Raw genomic sequence first — 13,377 nt, forward strand, 5'->3', positions numbered from 1 at the left:
GGATTCAGCTCCTACCAGGCTAACTGTCCCACTCCACAGCTTTGGTCTCAAACAACTGCCAAGAAGCCAGAACGAATGTCTGCATCTACAGCTCCCGATCTAAAAATTGGTCACCTGTCTCAAGATCCCCCAGTCTTCAAGTCCCAACTTGTTTGTGAGAGGACAAGGGCCCAGAGTTGGAGCACTCGCCAGGTAGATCATAAGCCCCTTGAGAAACGAACTGCTTGTGGCCCTTAAATTGTTTCCGTAATTGTTGTTTGTCTTTCATTCGGGAAGAGCGCATAGAATCAGGAAAATGATGCAGTGGAAGTGGATTGCAGATGAAGTGGATTAAAATGAGGGAGGGCAAAGCAAAATCACCAGCTTTACTTTCTCCCCTGGAGCCATTTGGCTCCCGTGATAAGTTACCAATCGAGAGGAATAGAGATAGCTCTTGGTGCAATGGGAGATCTTAGTGTTTGTTTTGTTTTTTAAAATTAATAATAGCCTTTTATTTTTCAAAACACATGAAAAGATAGTTTTCAACGTTCACCCTTACAAAACTTTGTGTTCCAATTTTTTCTTTCCTCGTCTCCTTTCCTCTCTCCTACAGAGCAAGTAATACAATATAGGTTAAACATGTGCAAATTTTCTAAATATATTTCCAATTTATCATGTTGTACAAGGAAAATTAGATCAAAAAGGGAAAAAAAAAAACAAGGAAACCAAGAGCAACTAGAAAAAACAACAACAACAACAACAACAACAACAACAACAACAACAACAAAAACCCGAAAATACTACGTTGTGATCCAGTCCCCATAGTCCTCTCTCTGGAAGAGGATGGCACTTTCCATCACAAGTCTATTGGAATGGGCCTGAATCACTTCATTGCTGAAAAGAGCCACATCCATCTGAGCTGATAATCATAATCTTTTTGTTACTTGTTTTCTTAGTTCTACCCTCTTTGCTTAGCATCAGTTCATGTAAGTCTTTCTAGGTCTTAGTACAATTGGCCTGATCATTTCTTACAGAATAATAATATTCCATTACATTCACATACCATAACTTATTCAGCCATTCCCCAACTGATGGGCATCCACTCAGTTTCCAGTTCATTGCCACTATAAAAAGGGCTACTACAAACATTTTTGCAGACTTGGTGTTTTTCACTTTTTTCTTATGATCTCTTTAGGATACCAGATTCAGTAGAGACACTTCTAGATCAAAGGGTATGCACAGTTTGATAGCTCTTTGGGCATAGTTCCAAATTGCTCTCCAGAATGGTTAGATCATTTCACAACTCCACCAACAATGCGTGAGTATCCCAGTTTTCTCACATCTCCTCCATTATAATATTTTCCTGCTATCTTAGTCTATATGAGAGGTGTAAAGTGGTACCTCAGAGTTGAGACTTTAGCATTTAAAACTAAAGTCTTTCCCAGGTGTCATTTTGTATAAGGCAACACCTATTCAGTGATTAAGGCTGGGCAAGAAATGAGGCAAAAGACTCTTCTACTTGGTTGCCTCTTCTTCTCTCTCCCCCCACAAAAAAAAAAAAAAAAAAAAAAAGAAGGACTTTAGGGTTTCTGGCCAATAATGGAAACAATTGCTATTTCCATTCCCATGAGCCTTCAGAGCTCAATGACTAAACAAACAATGACCAAATGGTTCTTGAGCTGGGACCTATTGTTGATCAATAGATGAAAGCTGGAGTGGTTTGGGTTTAAGGCATAGTCCTAAAGGAAGAAATCTAGCCCCTAAACCCAAGATATCTAGCAAGTTTTAGCAATCACAATTTAGATAGGGAGGGGAAAGGAAGGTAAGTGCACCGGAGATTGAGGAGGAAGGGCAGATTCTGAGTCGTTATCCAATCGACTCTGTCAAGAAAAGCAATAAATCACAGGATACTTTGAATTTCTTGACAGTAATTATAAAGGCCTTAGGATAAGTACCACTTGTGGGCCGGTTAGCTCAGTTGGTTAGAGCGTGGTGCTAATAACGCCAAGGTCGCGGGTTCGATCCCCGTACGGGCCATGTGTTTTCCTTTTGCTAAAGGACGACAGAAACACCCAGATCGTATTAAACTCCTTGAGAGCAGGGGCCATTAGCTAGAATCAAAATCCTCTGGTTCTGCGCTCTAATTCTGTACATGTTCACTAAATGATGGATAAAGGGAATCATCACCGAATTCCAGGGGATTTCGCTTCTCAGTAGGTTTCACATGGAAAGGGAAAATATTCCCATGTAGGAATGCTAAAAAGGATTGGGATTGAAGTTCTTTGTGGTCAACCCTTATAGTGCTTTCACCGGGGAGAAATAGGATGGAGGATGTTTCCCCTTCTATATAATGGGTAGCAAGCCCGCCCACTCCACTTTCCAGTAGTCCGATGCTCTTTTTTCATTTTTCCTTCTCTAGGAGACATACCCAATTCACCGGCTTAGCCCTCTGATTCCTGACTTCGATGACTTCCTCTCCACTCGGACCTGGCTCTGTTCCCTCCCCACTTTGAATCTCTAAGGGTTCCTGACCTTTGCTTCCTTTTCTTGCTCTGAGGTCCCTAGGAGAATCGCAAACGCTGTCCGTTAGCTAGTTCACGAAAGATTTGTATCCAGGAGGAGGAGATCCAAGGATGCAAGTTTCCCAACTTCCCAGAAGCTTCCCCCTCTACCCTTGCTCCACACACCTGGACCAGCTTCTGCTATGCGTTGTAGTGCCAGCTCTCTCTCTCTCTTTGCCTAGGGGAGAGTTGGGGTCCCGGAGGTGTGTGTCCCTTAAGAAATCAAACACGTGTCTGGCAAGCAGCGTGCAAGGCCATGTAGGCCTTTCCAGTAGGCACAGTAGTCAAGTAGTCCTCATTCATCTCACCCCGGCGTACGTAGAGGCCCGTTACCTGCTCTTCTGGCTTCCGGGCTTCCACCCTCTCGGTTCAGTAAGATTGCTAAAACAATCTTCCAGAAATTTCCAAAACAATCTATGTCTGTGGAGAATCTTCAGTGGCTCCCTTTTACCCAAGCCTCCAGAATGCGAACTCGTCAGTTTGGCTTTTCGTTCACTACCGAACACTCTGCCCCCTACCCACGTTCCAGACCGAGTTCATATGCCTGTGCTTCAGACACTCCGGCCTACTTGCTGACGCCGTCTTCTGCCTCCGTGCCTGGAAAGGACCCGATCCTGCCCGTTCTCCGCCTTCCATTTGTCAGGGACTCTCCGTCCTGAAATTATCTGGTTTTCACACTATCGTGTTTTTGTTCTAGAACCCGAGTTCCCGTAGGGCAGTGGCTTTAGGGCAGCAGTCGGCGCGATGTCCCGGCCCCGGTGGTGGGCCCTTAATAAATGGCTGTTAAATGTTTGCTTCCTCCCCGCGGCCCCTGCACCCAAAAACCGCAACCTCAGCCCCAGACAGTTCAGTTCCCGCGCGCCCCGCTAACGCCGAGTCCGGCTCCGGCCCCTCCACGGCTCAGTGTAAGGAAAAACAACCATTCCAAGCGCCTGGCCTAAGTTTGGGTGCCCTTTGGGAAAAAAGGGACTGCTCCAGGTGAGGCTCGAACTCACAACCTCGGCATTTCTCGCCCGATAGTACTGCTGTATAAGTACCGCGCGCTAACCGATTGCGCCACTGGAGCCACGGAAGACACCCTCCTCGCCCCCTCCACCAACCACACGCCTCCAGAGCACCCGCTCTTCCGGACCGAATGTCCTCCACACGCCGCCGCTCCTGACCTCAGAATCGGAGCCGAGACCCAAGAAGCGTCTTGCAGGTCACGACAGCGACACGGGCGGCGACACAGAGCTCGGCGCTACGGCCCGGGTGGAGTCAGCGAGACTGGGGTGCATGGGTGGTTGTCCTTGGTCCTGGAAGAGGATCAACATGACATCCCCACGTTGGAGTCGAGGTATACAGTGTCTGACACCGCGGCTGATCAGAGCGATGGGAGCCGGGAAGGCTGCCCCACAGGTCGGCCGCACTGGTCCAGAGCAACATCTGGAGCGGACCTGTCTTGCGCGAAACAAATCATCTTTGAGGCAAACCAAGAAGTGTTTGCCTGCCATTCGAACAAGGGGTCCAGCCCGGCGGAGTTGCTGTCTCTGAGGCAGGTAGAGTTTGAACACTTGACAATTATTCAGGCAAAGGAAGTCCTGGTGTGTGACAACTTCTCCAGGCAGGTGTGTAATCTTCTGCAAGGTAGTCGTGGCCGAGTGGTTAAGGCGATGGACTTGAAATCCATTGGGGTTTCCCCGCGCAGGTTCGAATCCTGCCGACTACGCACATGCTTTTAAAAAAAAAAATGTTCACGAAAAGCAAACCAAGGAAGGTTTCAAAGGGGAAGAGGGGGCAGCGAGAGACAGAGCACTTTCTGGTTTTCCGTTCATTCATGTTTTGGTCTCCCATTCGGATTCCGCCTCATGCCTCCTAGATTCGTTGGACATTTGAAAAGGTCGAGAGGGAAAAAAGAAATCACGCGCCCAACGTGGGGCTCGAACCCACGACCCTGAGATTAAGAGTCTCATGCTCTACCGACTGAGCTAGCCGGGCGACTTAGCAGGTTACCTCCCACCCCTCCCCCAATATTAACTCTAAATTACCATTTTTAGAATAAAGTTCCTGCTACGGTGAAATCTCTTAGATTGGTCCTCTCTTTGTGTCTGTCTGTCCGTCTCTCTGTCTCTCTGAGTCTATCTCCGTCAGTCTGTCTATCTCTGTAAGTTGAGTGACAGTATCTGAATAAATGACTGAGCTTGTTGAATGGCCGGTTCTTCAAAGAACAGAGCCTCCTATGAAAGAAAAAACTCGCCCAACGTGGGGCTCGAACCCACGACCCTGAGATTAAGAGTCTCATGCTCTACCGACTGAGCTAGCCGGGCACCTTGGCTGCCAAACACTCTTTACCTGACACTTCAAGATGAATTTGAATAGCCGAGGGCTGAGATCCATTTAGCCGGTTAAAGTCAACAATTATTCGGGTGCAACATTGAGCAAAACCAAGAGAACTTCTCCGATTCCGCTAGCTTCCTCCACCTTCCAATCCTAAGCATGATAGTCCCAATATTTCCCAACCTTTACGCTGGACCCACCGCAAAGACAGACTCAAGCGCGGAAAGTTCCACTACTACACGGAAACAGAAAGGAAAGGTTTCTCTGAACCGAATTTCTAAGCTATTTCCAGATCTTTTTACCCACTGTCTTTGGGGTAAAGGGTTATCTATTGAGCGGGGACCGAAGGAGAAAAAAATTGTAATTGGAAAAAGGTAAAAATGTAAAACTAAAAATATTTTGACCTTCAAAAAGGAAAATATTGGTGAAAATCCTTTGGTATCTATTATATCATGATTGCCGTTCTTTCCTATAATTCCCTCGTCTTCTAGCTTCCCAATTGGTGACCAAATTATTCTCAAAATAAAAGAATTGGTTTTTACTTAACAGTAAAAGGTTTCACAGTAGAGAGGAAAAGCTGTCCAATAAATCAACAACAACAAAAACAAACAGGAGAATGCAAAGAAGAAAACTGAGTCCGAGTATTCTTGATCATTAAAACTGATAGAACGAGACATTCTTGTGAAGTTACAACAATTCTTATGAAGCAAAATGTTTTAAAAAGTGAAACATAAGGTGACGCAGATGATTGCAAAATTCAGTTCTAATGCCCAGTAATAATAACTGAATTAGCGAGCTCTTCCAGAAGGAAAGTGGGAAAAGTAAGGAGTTTGGTGTCAGCAGCAAAGGGAAAAAAGCAACGGTTAAAGAGATCCCTCCCCTCCCTATTGGTTTCGCCTTCTCCCAATTCCTCCCTTCTTTTCTTTCCTCTTTCCCTCTCTCTTCCCCTTCCTTCCTCTCCCTCTTCTCTCTCATTCCCACTCCCTTTCTTCCTCCCTCCTCCCTCTCCTCTCTTCTTCCCTCCTTCTTCCTCTCCTTTTCCCTCTCCCCCTTGTACTCCTCCTCCCCAGAGAGTAGTTGTTGGTGCATAGTGCTGCAAAGACAGAATTCTCCACGCATTTCTTTCGCCTGAGCCCTGCTAAAGACTAAAGAAGGACCCGGACTATCTTGAGTATGATTGGAAGGCGGAGGAATGTAGCGGAGGCGGAGTTCTCTTGGTTTTATTCTATGTTGCGCCCGCATGATAATTGGCTTTTTCCACCCGCTGAGTTGATCGCCTCGCCCTGCGGTCAAGTGGCTTCTTCAAGTATCGGGTGGGGAGAAGTTAAGAACAGCGCCCGGCTAGCTCAGTCGGTAGAGCATGAGACTCTTAATCTCAGGGTCGTGGGTTCGAGCCCCACGTTGGGCGAGTTTTTTCTTTCATGGGAGGCTCTGTTCTTTGAAGAACCGGCCATTCTACAAGCTCAGCTATTTATTCAGACACTCACTAAGCTTACAGAGAGTACTGACTCAGAGAGACGGACAGACAGACAGGCACAAAGGGAGGACCAACTAAGAGATTTCACCATAGCAGGTACTATATTCCAAAAATGGTAATGAGGTGTTAACATTGGGGGAGGGGTAGCAAGAAACCTGCCAAGTCGCCCGGCTAGCTCAGTCGGTAGAGCATGAGACTCTTAATCTCAGGGTCGTGGGTTCGAGCCCCACGTTGGGCGAATGAGAATTTTTTTCCCCCCCCTCCTCTCGAACTCCTTTTGGTTCAATGAGTCACTGGAATCTTTTCAAATGTCCAACGAATGTCTAGGAGGCATGAGCTGGAATCCGAATGGGAGACCAAAAGATGAAAGGAGTCCAACGAATGTCTAGGAGGCATGAGCTGGAATCCGAATGGGAGACCAAAAGATGAAAGGACGAAACCCTAACGCCCTCGCCCCCAACCCTTCATCTTATCAAGCCCGCCTTGATTTGCTTGCTGCAGAACTCCAGGGCCGCAACATACTTGCTATAGATTCAAGAGATCGTGGCCAGAGAACACGGCCCGGACACGGAAAGGATTGACAGATTGATAGCTCTTTCTTGATTCTGAATACTTTTCTTAAAAGAGCATGTGCGTAGTCGGCAGGATTCGAACCTGCGCGGGGAAACCCCAACGGATTTCAAGTCCATCGCCTTAACCACTCGGCCACGACTACCTTGCAGAAGATTACATTCCACCACCTGCCTGGAGAAGTTGTCACACACCAGGACTTCCTTTGCCTGAATAATTGTCAAGTGTTCAAACTCTACCTGCCTCAGAGACAGCAACTCCGCCGGGCTGGACCCCTTGTTCGAATGGCAGGCAAACACTTCTTGGTTTGCCTCAAAGATGATTTGTTTCGCGCAAGACAGGTCCGCTCCAGATGTTGCTCTGGACCAGTGCGGCCGACCTGTGGGGCAGCCTTCCCGGCTCCCATCGCTCTGATCAGCCGCGGTGTCAGACACTGTATACCTCGACTCCAACGTGGGGATGTCATGTTGATCCTCTTCCAGGACCAAGGACAACCACCCATGCACCCCAGTCTCGCTGACTCCACCCGGGCCGTAGCGCCGAGCTCTGTGTCGCCGCCCGTGTCGCTGTCGTGACCTGCAAGACGCTTCTTGGGTCTCGGCTCCGATTCTGAGGTCAGGAGCGGCGGCGTGTGGAGGACATTCGGTCCGGAAGAGCGGGTGCTCTGGAGGCGTGTGGTTGGTGGAGGGGGCGAGGAGGATGTCTTCCGTGGCTCCAGTGGCGCAATCGGTTAGCGCGCGGTACTTATACAGCAGTACTATCGGGCGAGAAATGCCGAGGTTGTGAGTTCGAGCCTCACCTGGAGCAGTCCCTTTTTTCCCAAAGGGCACCCAAACTTAGGCCAGGCGCTTGGAATGGTTGTTTTTCCTTACACTGAGCCGTGGAGGGGCCGGAGCCGGACTCGGCGTTAGCGGGGCGCGCGGGAACTGAACTGTCTGGGGCTGAGGTTGCGGTTTTTGGGTGCAGGGGCCGCGGGGAGGAAGCAAACATTTAACAGCCATTTATTAAGGGCCCACCACCGGGGCCGGGACATCGCGCCGACTGCTGCCCTAAAGCCACTGCCCTACGGGAACTCGGGTTCTAGAACAAAAACACGATAGTGTGAAAACCAGATAATTTCAGGACGGAGAGTCCCTGACAAATGGAAGGCGGAGAACGGGCAGGATCGGGTCCTTTCCAGGCACGGAGGCAGAAGACGGCGTCAGCAAGTAGGCCGGAGTGTCTGAAGCACAGGCATATGAACTCGGTCTGGAACGTGGGTAGGGGGCAGAGTGTTCGGTAGTGAACGAAAAGCCAAACTGACGAGTTCGCATTCTGGAGGCTTGGGTAAAAGGGAGCCACTGAAGATTCTCCACAGACAAAGAGACCTGGGCAGACATCCTGATTCTGGAAGATTGTTTTAGTAGCGTGACTGAACCGAAAAGGGGGAACCCGGGAAGCCGGAAGAACAGGTTGTTAAGTTTGCCCGGGTGAGAGGAATAACAAAGCCTAAACTAACTGGCTTTTCCAAATCCTAAAGCAAGTGTGCTGCAGCATCTGAGATGGAGAGGCCCTCGGAGGTCATCGGATCAAACTCCTAATTTTAGAGGAGTTAAGTGAAGCTTCACTTCTCCAACATCTGTCTTTTAGTCCTGGCTCTTTGTAAGCGGAGGGTCTTTATAGCTCCTAATGTTTTGTATTTGCCTCTAATTTTCTAAGTTCCTTCCCTCAAGGCGTTCACTAAGATTTGGGTGGTTAGGGAACATTCCTAGGCTCAGTGACAAATCCTGTTCCGTTCTACTCAGTCGGCTGAATGACAAAGAGCAGATGGGAACTGGAAATGGAGTTTGGGAAATCATTTTTTAGAGTTGTTAACCAATGAAGAAAGTTTATGATTGTTTAAATTTAATTGTTGTCAAAACAAAAAAGAGGAAATACTAGAATTAAAAACAGTGATAGATTGGCAAAGTAGGCACAACATTTTGATCTCATCGGGAAAAATGACTGAAATGCACATCCTCCAAATGTGAGATCTCTGGAAGCTACAGATTTTCAAGGTATTGAAGGACTTGAAGCATAAGTATCTCGACTGATCTTGTCATAAAGGAAACTATTAGGCAAAAGGAAATTGAAGCTAAATGAAAGGTGGGGAAGGAGGGAGGAGACCTCAAAGTTTCAGGTGGCAGTGCCAAAAAAAAAAAAAAAAAAAAAGAAAGAAAGAAAGGAAGGGATTGAATTGGAGATATCGGATGCCCTTAGACGATGACAAGAAACATTTGGTCCTTGCACGCTGGCGCAAGAGACAGAGAAAACACTGTGCACTTTTATTTTGTGTTTTCATTCACCAGTTAAATTATTCCCTCCTAGAGTGAGAGAAATACATTAAGGACAGAGGTCCATCCGGGCTTGGGAATCTCTCCGACATCAAGTATTTCCCTCACACACGTTTGCAGGGTTCTAAAAGACAAAATTCCTCAAAAAGATAAAACGTAGTAACAACTCAGGAGAAAATCCATTGAAATGAATCTCGAGATTCATCAGACAGCACAATCAGAAGTGCTGTTTTTGGCTCCCGGGAGTGCTAAGCGGAGGGTAGCACGGGCCTAATTCCTCCTCCACTTCACCGCGGTCTTTTGTCTTCCTCCGGAAGCCTGTCATGGGGCTTGTAGCTTTTTTCTGAAGTGCACTACTAGCTCCTAACTTGGCCAGGTGGAATTAACACTCTTTCTAGAGTTAGATCAAGGGCTCTTTTGTACAGACAGGATCTTGGGAGAACGCTGTTTGCTCTTTCGTATCTCCAAGACTCTAGGTGTAGTTAGTTTCTGGAGGACAGTGCTTTTCATTATCATTCCTTGGCGTGACGCTGTGGGAAAGTTGGAGTTTCATTTTGAAATAATCCGCGATTATTTGACCCGGAGTGGTGGACCCCTGGGCAAAACGAACTGGCCCGTACGGGGATCGAACCCGCGACCTTGGCGTTATTAGCACCACGCTCTAACCAACTGAGCTAACCGGCCACACGAAAAGGCGGCTTTCCTAAACCCTTTAGAATTATTGTGAAGAAATCCAGAGACTCCTGGGACTTAGTTTTTGCCATTCCTGACAGAATCGATTGGATAACTGGACTCAGAATCTGCCCTGCCTCCTGCATCTCCTGTGCATTTGCCTTCTTTTTCCCTTCCTTATGTAAATTGTGATTGATAAAACTTGCAATACATCTTGGGGCGTAGGAGCTAGATTTCTTTTTTAAGGACTATGCCTTTAACCCAAACCTCTCCAACTTTCATCTATTGATCTATCTATTGAAACCATTTGGTCATTGTTTAGACCCTGAAGGCTCAGAGGGAATAGAAATAGCAATTGTTTCCATTACGGGCCGGAAATCCTAAGGTCCTTTTTTTTCGAGGGGTGGAGGGAGAAGGGGGAACTAAGTAAAAGAAGTCATCTTTTGCCTCATTTCTTGCCCAGCCTTAATCACTGAATGGGTATTGCCTTACACAACATGAGACAGGCGAAAGATAAAATCTCAACTCTGAGGTACTACTTCACATCTCTCAGATTGGCTAAAATGACAAGAAAGGAATTGCATATGTTTAACCTATATTGAATTACTTGCTGTGTAGGGGAGAGGGGAGAGGAGGAGGGAAACAAACTTGGAACACAAAGTTTTGCAAAGGTGAATGTTGAGAACTATCTTTCCATGTGTTTTGAAAAATAAAAATCTATTATTAAAAACAAAAACAAAAACAAAAACAAAGCTAAAATCTCCTATTGCACCAAGAGCAATCTCTAGTCGACTCTATTCTTGTCATGGGAGTCAAATAGAGAAAGTAAAGCTGGTGATTTTGCATAGTCCTCCCTCATTTAAATCCAGTTCATCGCAAGTCACTTTTCCGATGCTATGGGCTTCTTCCAGAACGAAAGACAAACAACAACCATAACAACAACTTACAGGCCACAAGCAGCCTTACTGTTTGTCTACCAGGAGAGTGCTCCAACTCTGGGCCCTTGTCTTCTCACAAACAAGTTGGGATTTGAAAACTGAGAGATCTTGAGACACGTGACCAATTTTTAGATCGGGAGCTGTGGATGCAGACATTCGTTCTGGCTTCTTGGCAGTTGTTTGAGGCCAAAGCTGTGGAGTGGGACAGTTAGCCTGGTAGGAGCTGAAACCTGAAGCTGTGATGCTTGGAGCTATGGAAATTGGAAAGGTCAGACTGTCTTCTGATGTGAGGGAGAATGGAAGTGGTTTTGAACTTTAGAACTGGGGAACTGAGGACTACTTGTGGGGAGCTTGTAAGGAAGTGAGCCTTAAGTGTAGGCTAGTCATTGGTAGAGAAAGAGACTGAGGAAAAACAGCTGAAGAGGAATTCACTGAATGTCACTGAAGATTGTCAAAGGACAAAATGGCCTGGGCAGCCGCCCTACTTCTGGAAGATTCTTTTTGCAGCAGGACAGATCCGAATGGGAAGCCGGAACAACAGGTAACTGGCTGCTACAATCCCCCCGATGAGATGGAAGATAAAGCCTAAACTAAGTAAACTAATCTGCCTACTGGAAAATTTGAGAGGCCCCCTACATGACCCTGGGCTTTGCTTGCCAGATACCTCTCAGACCCCAGCTGTCCCCTAGACAAAGAGAGAACTGACATGGCAGAAACTGGTCAAGTGTGTGAAACTGTAGTATTCTGGCTGGTTTTCTGTAGATCTCTGGACCAGCTTTTGTTATAACAAAGTAATCACCAGGAGAATAGCCAGGTGTTAAAGTCCAAATTCTTTATTATCTCCTTCAAAGTCTTGTCTCCTTGCCTGGAGCTTCACTAGCTTTCTAGAGGTCCTCTCTAATGTGTCCGGATTTCTGTGGGGGAGGCAGGAGAACCACCACCACAGTCTCTGTCTCCATGTCCAAAAGCTTGTGCTCCAGCCTCTAGCTACTATCTTCCCCTTGTCTGTCCCAGTCCCCTTCTGAATCTCCGAACTCTTCTGAGTCTGTCTCTGGCTGAGTTTGTCCCAGTTTATATGCAGTATACTGAGTATAAATCAATCATTATATCACCAGGGAACCATTATTTGTTGTAAGATTAATTTAATCATGCTGAATTAGAGAACTATTAATCACTATGGTAAACCAAATTGTCTCATCCATTCCACTGAATTAGCACCTTGCAAGAATCCTTGTTTCAAGTATAGAGTTCTGGCCCATAACAGAACTCAAGGAGCCAAGGGGCTCCGGATAGAGGTGGAAGCTTCTGGGAAGTTGAGAGACTTGGATCCTTGGATTGCCACCTTCTGCATACAATGCTTTCCTAAACTAGTTAACTGGCCAGTGTTGCGATTCTCCTGGGGACCATTCCCTCAGAGCAAGAAGAGAAAACAAAGGTCAGCAGTTCTTAGAGACTCAGAGTGGAGAGGGAACAGAGCTAGGAAGGCATTGAGTGGAAGTCATTGAAGCCTGGAGTCAAAGGGATAAGCTGGGGAATTGGGCATTTCTCCTTGGGGGAGGAAAAATGAAAAAAACAAAAACAAAAAAAGCTTGTAACGTCAATTGCTGTAGTCATGAATTGTAATGTTCTCTCTAGATTATAATGTTCTCTGGGAGCAGGTTTCTTGGGGAGCTTCTGTAGGCAGCCTTAGTTTCAGTTCAGTTCAATAACCCCAAATGCAGCGAGGAATTAAAGTCCAGGTCCTTTATTGTGTCGTTCCAAGTCTTGTCTCTTTTTCTGGGGCCCGGTTAGCTTTCTTAGAGGACTATCTCTCTCCTTGGTTCCAAGAGTTTCCTCCAAATGTCTCCGAATCCAAAGGTTTGTCCTTCAGCCTCTAGCCAGCACAAAGGTGGAAGTTGGAATGAACTCCTCCTCTGAGAGAGTGAGCTTGTGAATCTCCCAGAAGTCCAAGAGCAGGCTTTTCCTATAGTGAGCTTGTCAGCTCCTCCTTAAAGGTGTGAATCTTGAGGAATTATAGTAAGTACTAAGTACATGTAAATTAGAGAATCATTATCTCATCAATTCCGCTGAGTACCTCATTTCAAGTTTTGGCCCATAACATCCCCTTGTAGGAACAGATCAATCATATTGAACCATGCTAAATTAGATAATTATTGTCTCTATCAATTTCAGTGACTTATCACCTTGTAAGAATCCTAATAATGAATGAAACTAGAAAGCAAAAGGAAGCAGGAGTTAAATGAAAGGGGAGTGGGGGGGGGGGGGGGAAATTCTCTTTGCAAAGCCAAAGAAAGGCATGGATTGGGTTGGCTGCGTCAGATGCCCTTAGAAGATGACAAAAAACATCTCCTTATACCCTGTCGCAGGTGACAGAGGAAAGAAACACTGTGCACTTTTATTTTGCATTTTGGTAACAAGCCTGACAGAGACAGATTCACCAGTTAAATTGTACCCTCTTAGAATGAGAGAGGAAATACAAAAGGACAGAGATCCATCCTGGCTTGGAAAATGTCTCTGACATCACTTCCCTCACACAGTTTGCAGGGGTCCCA

At 46.4% G+C, this 13,377-nt stretch overlaps 10 non-coding genes across 10 annotated transcripts; 5 read left to right on the top strand and 5 right to left on the bottom strand.

Moving 5' to 3' along the window:
* Positions 1-1,942: 1,942 nt before the first annotated feature.
* On the top strand, positions 1,943-2,016 carry TRNAI-AAU (transfer RNA isoleucine (anticodon AAU)). Its single transcript has one exon. It is a non-coding gene; the product is annotated as a tRNA-Ile (tRNA).
* Positions 2,017-3,510: 1,494 nt separating this feature from the next.
* Positions 3,511-3,606, bottom strand: TRNAI-UAU (transfer RNA isoleucine (anticodon UAU)). Its single transcript has 2 exons — positions 3,569-3,606; positions 3,511-3,546 (listed from the first exon to the last, which is right to left on the bottom strand). It is a non-coding gene; the product is annotated as a tRNA-Ile (tRNA).
* A 560-nt stretch (positions 3,607-4,166) lies between these two features.
* Positions 4,167-4,248, top strand: TRNAS-UGA (transfer RNA serine (anticodon UGA)). The gene has a single exon. It is a non-coding gene; the product is annotated as a tRNA-Ser (tRNA).
* Positions 4,249-4,444: 196 nt separating this feature from the next.
* TRNAK-CUU (transfer RNA lysine (anticodon CUU)) lies at positions 4,445-4,517 on the bottom strand. Its single transcript has one exon. It is a non-coding gene; the product is annotated as a tRNA-Lys (tRNA).
* A 256-nt stretch (positions 4,518-4,773) lies between these two features.
* TRNAK-CUU (transfer RNA lysine (anticodon CUU)) lies at positions 4,774-4,846 on the bottom strand. The gene has a single exon. It is a non-coding gene; the product is annotated as a tRNA-Lys (tRNA).
* A 1,345-nt stretch (positions 4,847-6,191) lies between these two features.
* TRNAK-CUU (transfer RNA lysine (anticodon CUU)) lies at positions 6,192-6,264 on the top strand. Its single transcript has one exon. It is a non-coding gene; the product is annotated as a tRNA-Lys (tRNA).
* A 234-nt stretch (positions 6,265-6,498) lies between these two features.
* Positions 6,499-6,571, top strand: TRNAK-CUU (transfer RNA lysine (anticodon CUU)). The gene has a single exon. It is a non-coding gene; the product is annotated as a tRNA-Lys (tRNA).
* Positions 6,572-6,966: 395 nt separating this feature from the next.
* On the bottom strand, positions 6,967-7,048 carry TRNAS-UGA (transfer RNA serine (anticodon UGA)). The gene has a single exon. It is a non-coding gene; the product is annotated as a tRNA-Ser (tRNA).
* Positions 7,049-7,614: 566 nt separating this feature from the next.
* Positions 7,615-7,710, top strand: TRNAI-UAU (transfer RNA isoleucine (anticodon UAU)). The gene is made up of 2 exons: positions 7,615-7,652; positions 7,675-7,710. It is a non-coding gene; the product is annotated as a tRNA-Ile (tRNA).
* A 2,115-nt stretch (positions 7,711-9,825) lies between these two features.
* On the bottom strand, positions 9,826-9,899 carry TRNAI-AAU (transfer RNA isoleucine (anticodon AAU)). The gene has a single exon. It is a non-coding gene; the product is annotated as a tRNA-Ile (tRNA).
* Positions 9,900-13,377: the final 3,478 nt, after the last annotated feature.

The sequence above is a fragment of the Sminthopsis crassicaudata genome, chromosome 4, assembly GCF_048593235.1.
Source record: "Sminthopsis crassicaudata isolate SCR6 chromosome 4, ASM4859323v1, whole genome shotgun sequence".
Taxonomy (NCBI): Eukaryota; Metazoa; Chordata; class Mammalia; order Dasyuromorphia; family Dasyuridae; genus Sminthopsis; species Sminthopsis crassicaudata.